General features: G+C 46.5%; 1 pseudogene; it reads right to left on the bottom strand.

Moving 5' to 3' along the window:
• Positions 1-524: 524 nt before the first annotated feature.
• Positions 525-1,493, bottom strand: LOC128783197 (olfactory receptor 6M1-like; annotated as a pseudogene).
• Positions 1,494-6,049: the final 4,556 nt, after the last annotated feature.

Raw genomic sequence — 6,049 nt, 5'->3', positions numbered from 1 at the left:
ACAGGACAGACTGCTCTGGTTGGGGTCCTCCCCTCACCTTCCCACAAGTCCTGTGCTATCCAAAACTGCTCCTCCCCTTCATCCCAAAACATGTCCTACACGCCAGGGCAGCAATCCCCTTAGTCCAAATGGTGACCTGCTCTCAGTGACTTTGGGGTTTCAAAGGTGGACACGAGGGCTGATGGCTGTCCCAGGAAAGGAGCTGGGACAAGGTGTCCATTGCTCAGGAGCTGTAATTTGGATTGCCACTTGCCACTGTTCCGCTGAGCTCTTCTCTGTTTTGGAGATGGGCTCTTAATGAGCTGGGGGCTCTCCAGTGATGGGCCTGGGAGCAGCCAGGGCAGAGAATGAACTGAGTTTCTCCTCCTGCCATTGTTGGTGCCCTGTCTGTGTGTGCAGATGAGTCTCTTATCTCTTAACCTGACACAAGCCGGCAGGAGCATCAGTCTCCTGAGGCAGCCCTGTTTGGAGGCTGCACTCACAGGCACTGGTAGTGTGCAACAGATGACATCAGATTCTTGGGATGGCTTTCCAGAAATGCACCATGGTTAGGGGAAAAGCTTTGTTCTTGCCCTGGCAATGGATTTGTTCAGGGCCAGGATCACAGATTTGTTCCGAAGGCTGCAGATGAATGGATTTAAGAATGGGTACAGGACTGTGTTGAGCAGAGCTACAATTCTGTTGGTCCTCAAGGAAACATCTTCTGCAGGACACGTGTAGAGAGCAATGCAGCTCCCATAGGCAATGGAGAAGGTGATGAGATGGGAAGAACACGTAGTCAAAGCTTTCTTCCTCCCAGAGGCTGCTGGAAGATGCAGAACACAGAAAAGGATGCAGGTGTAAAATGCCAGAGTCAAACATAAGGAACCCAGCACGACACACGGTAAGAAGACAGAGTCTATTTTCCAAAGCAGGCTGGTGTCAGAACAAGACAGTCTGAACAAGGGGGAGTTGTCACAAAGGAAATGGGGGATCTTGGAGCCACAGAAAGACAGCTCCGAGAGGAAGAACAGCCGGTAGCTCAGCAGGGCAAAGCTGAGGACCCAAGCAGCAACAACCAGGTGGACACAGAGCTGAGGCTTCATGATGGCAGCATGGAGCAAAGGTTGGCAGATGGCAACATAGCGCTCAAAGGACATGACAACGAGCAGGATGAACTCTGTGCAGCCCAGGGCAAAATAGAAATAGTTTTGGGCAAAACAGCTCCTTCATGAGAGAGTGTTCTGACCAGAGCTCAGCATGACAAACAATTTGATGCTTGTGGAGGATGTAAAGCAGATCTCCAGGAAGGCCAGGTTGCTGATGAAAAAGTACATGGGGCTTTGCAGCTGGTGATCCACACACACGAGGAAAATGATGGTTGCATTCCCCATCACTGTTGTCAGGTACATGAGCAGAAGGACCCGAGAGAAAAATAGCTGCAGTCTCGGATCAAGCTCTGGGAAACCCTCTAGGATGAACTCGGTAACTGCTGTTTCATTTTCTGGTCCCATGCTGAATTCCAGCTCATCCTGCTGAGACAGGAACATGGCAAAACCAAGTGGGATCACTTCACAGTCTGGACAAACATTTCTATCCTTCCTTCTCTGCTGCTTTCTTTTCCTGCACTCTTGCTATAGAGCACAGAGATTGTGCTTCAAACAATTCTCACACCCTGATTGTTCTCTTTCCCATTTCAGGTAGAGACCTCAGAGATTTTATTGTGTTCTTTCTACCTTCTCCAAACACTCCCAAAGAATTCTTTCACCAGAACAGAGGATTCTAAGGAGCTATTGGCTATTTCCCCCCATTCCTGGGAAATTCCCAGCTCACTCAGACCTACTGCAAACATCTGTCACACCCATGCGCCAAACACCTCTCATCTACAGCACAAACACTAAACACTGAAATTACACCAAATCTGTGCGTTGAACTTCCTTGTTTCTACTTTTCAGTATTTGCCTTTGGACCAGGAGTCCCTGAGGAACTGTTGCTTCCAAAAGAAGCAATCCCAAGTATCTCTTTTGCAACCCTCTGCTTTCTTCCACAGCTTTTTCCTCTCTGTCTCTTCAGGAAAGGAATGGGGAGGGCAGAATAGGGACCAAGTAGAACTTGGATTTTTAGTACTCTAAATGAGGACTGGAATTTATTATGGATCCACACAGAGTGTCACAATCTGAGCTGTCACCTGTCTGCAGCAAAATGAACCTGTGCAGAGCAAGGGAAAAGTGCCAGCAAGAGATTTGTAATTTTTGTTTTATGTGGCAGTTGGGAGCACCCAGCCTCCAAATGTTCTATTGTCTCCACTGGCTACAGAGGGAGCCTCGAGAAAACAAATTCTCCTGGGTGCCTGCAGGGGAGTAGATGAAACTCACTTTTCAAGTCTCAAATCCCTGATTACTTAAGTAATTAAGTTACTCTGTTTTGAAACCAAAATACACAGCTAAGAAAAGATGTATGAGAAAAAATATATGCAATAAAGACTGGTGTTCTCCTTTTCAGGTTTTTTGATTTGCTTTTCAACATGGAGAAGAGCAGAGCAGATGACAGTGAAAATAGGATAATTTAAAATGCCAGGGGAGAAGAGGAGAGGGAGGGTCTGAAGCAGTGAAACAAAGCTCTGTTCATGTGCAACCAGAGCACTGAAGTCATCGGTCCCCTGGGTGGCCCAAGGGCTCTCCCATCTCATTGTCCACACAGAGCAGAGGAGAGCCTGGTCTGAGACAGGCCATCAACTTGAAACCAAGTGACCGAGTTCAGTCAAGAGCCCTCAAAATGAACCAACTCTAAAATGAGCACAAATGAGTCACCTTCAAAATGAACTGTGGGACTGAAATGTTTGGGAGCTCTCCAGGTGGGGACTCGGGGCAGCCCTAGAGATGAGCAGATCCTGCTGTGCCCAGGTTGATTCTTGTGCATAAATGCAGTGATCCCCACCCTGGGTGGAGGCTCTGACTGCTTCAGAGACCCCCCTGTAGCAGCTTCTGCTGCACAGCTGAGTAAAACGGAGCAAATTCCAATTCCATAGGATGCTTCCACACTCCAGAGACCACAGGGCAGGCGGATTATCAGAAGCAATCGGAACAGCTGTAAGTGAAGCCACATTTGATGCAGTTGAAGGCTCTGTTGCAAAGGACACTCTCCCAAAGTGAGTTATTCCACAATTCAGTCCATCTTTCCCCTGAGGGCTCATCAAAGAAGAGCAGAGGAAGGAAGAAAAGAGACTTGCTGTTAATCAATGTGCACACTGTAAGAAAGAGAGGCGTTTGAAAAGGGACTGTCCGCAGGTACAACACGAAACTCCCCTCTCGTGGCCATCACCGATGGTCACTGCGGGGGACCAGAGGATTCTTTCCCAGCAGAACATCCGGTCACAGCTAAGCTGGGACAATGAGGAGTTAGGATTTTTAGTGGCTACAGGAGCTGGTTGCTCTGTGCTAAATACAGTAAAAGGAAACTTGAGTAATGATTCTATAACAATCATTGGTGCAACAGGGAATCATGAAACTCAGCCATTTTTCCAACCCATTGATTTTAAATTAGGAAAACAATGGGTGACTCCCCAGTTTTTGTATCTACTCCATTTACTTAAGCCTCTCCTTGGACAATTTATTGGAAAGCCTGAATGCTAAAATCAAGATTAAAATGGCAAAATGCAGGTTATTACTCCAAAATCTAATTATGTGGAAGCCTCTGTTTTTGCACTCCAATCTTCAGATGTGATCCATCTGCCATCTGTATCACTTGAGGATGCAGTAAATCTGCTAGTCTGGACTGGAGAGGTGCCCCAGTGACCCAGAAAAGCAGAGCCTGTGAGAAACAAATTGAAACCCTGAGCAGGACCAGTAAGGCAGAAGCAATACCCTTTGAGAACAGAAAGTTGTAAGGGGTTATTATCCCTTGGATAGATTTATAAAAGAAAAGAAAGATTAGATTTATAAAAGAAAAATTTATAAAATGAGGCCTGTTGAAGGAATATGAATCCAAATTTAATAGCCTTATTTTGCAGTTAAGAAGGCAAATGGAGAGGATTAGTGGCTGGTACAGGATCCTAGAGCCATACATGAGACAGTAGAAGATATACACCCGTCCGTAGCAAATCCTTGTACCTTGCTAACAACCTAGAGTGAAAAATTAAAATGGTTGAGAGTGTAGAATTTGAAAGTGGCTTTTTCTGTATCTCTTGGAGTAGTGAAAGTCAAGAACTATTTACTTCTGAATGGGACAGTCCAAACACAGTGAGAAGAGCCCGGCTGACTTGGCCAGTTCTACCACAGGAGTTTAAAAATACCCCCATGATATATGGAAACCAAGTGGCAAAAGAACTGGAGGAATGGAAACATCAGAACCCTCTTTGGAGTCTTGTTCCAGTCTGGAGATGGCATTCATCTCTGAAACTGAAACTCAGCAGCAGTTCAGGGATCAGACTGTGGCATTGTGGAATTTTCTGGGACTAAGTGGATACAGAGTACAAACAGTCCAGAGCACAGAACCCTACCTGGGATTCAAAATCCTCCAGGGACAAAGGAGGTTGGGACAGGAAGGAAAAGAAGCAATTTGGCAAGTCCCACAGCCATGAACAATGAGAGAGTCAGAGGCATTTCTCGGGGTGTGGGATGATGTCAGCTGTGCATCAGCAATTATGGGCTGCTGCTAAAGCCTCTGTGTGAGCTCAGGCAGCTCAGCAGGGCTTTATAGTCTGGACTGGTGTGGCATGGGCTGCCTTTTCACAGCTCCAGCGAGCCCTCATGCGGGCCCTGTTTTGGGACTCTCAAACCCCATGGACCCATTGGATCTGTTTTTTCCATGTGAGAGACAAAACCCAGCACGGGGAGTGCTGTCACAGTTCCTGGGGAGTGGAGCAGGGCTGTGCCTACTTTTCACAGCAACCAGACAATGTCAGCCAGAGCTGCTGGGCTGTCTGAGGGAAGTAGCAGCTATTCTTCTCTTCATCCAGAAAGCTAAAGAACTGACTTTGGGACAGAGTGTTATAGTTTAAAAATTCTTTCAACGCACAGCTCAAGATGAAACCTCCTGGGGATTTAAAGAAATCTGGGCCAAATTTCCTTCATGGTTACCCAGCTGGGTTTGGTTAAAACATCTGTTTATAATGGTCACCACAATAATTGCTGTATGGATTTAGCTTGCATCACGATTCAGTGTTATAGTGCCCTACACTATAAAACAAAATAGAGATATTGAGAGACCGGTGCCCATAAGGAACTGAGTCTCAAGAAAAGGGGGGACTTGATGAGGGCAGTAGAACAGAACAGCACAACCTTGGAGAAACAGATAAAGGATGTAACTCATGCAAAGCACAAGCAGGATGCCAAATCTGCTCTGCAAGGCTGACAAAGCAGAAGTTATGCAAAACAATGATATTGCCCTTACTCAAAAGCAGGAGTTGAGGAACAGCCATCTAAAAAGGACACTGGATGTTGGAGACAGACCCCAAAGAACCACATAAAGACTTCTGATAAGGGGTGCAACTATGTCAAATAATGTCAAAGGAAGTGGGGATAGCTCATGAATATGTAATCAGTGTGTCTGCAAAAAATTCTTCACTCGATGTTCACTGCACTCAAATGGATGTAGGATCAGCCAAATGACTGCCATGCTGTATGTAATGAATAATATCTACTTTCAAATCCTCAGAACTGTGTGAGAAGGTTTCTATCCAGCACATTTCAGTATCAGTGCTGTCCTTGACTCCATTATGCCCCACAGTTTCACAATGGCCCCTTGGTTCCATCAGGCCCTGCTGTATAACAATGGACCCTTGGTTCTGTACTCTTAAAATGGCCTCCTTGGTTCTGCACTGCCACAATGCTCTCCTTGGTTCCACGAGGCCTTGGTGTGTCACAGCAGCCCCTTGGTTCCATGAACTGCCATCGTGTCACCCGCTCTCTTGGATCTGCAGGATCACAATGGACAATTGGTTACAAGCAGCCCTGCTGTGTCACCATGAATATTTGGTTCCATGGGGCCCCACAGTGTCACAACGGCCCCTTGGTTCCACGAGGCCTCGCTGTATAACAAGGGCCCCTCAGTTCCATGAGGTTTTGTTCTG

The sequence above is a fragment of the Vidua chalybeata genome, unplaced genomic scaffold (genome assembly GCF_026979565.1).
Source record: "Vidua chalybeata isolate OUT-0048 unplaced genomic scaffold, bVidCha1 merged haplotype W_reject_25, whole genome shotgun sequence".
Lineage (NCBI taxonomy): Eukaryota > Metazoa > Chordata > Aves > Passeriformes > Viduidae > Vidua > Vidua chalybeata.
The sequence above is the reverse complement of the archived record's forward strand: the minus strand, read 5'-3'. Positions and strand labels throughout refer to the sequence as shown.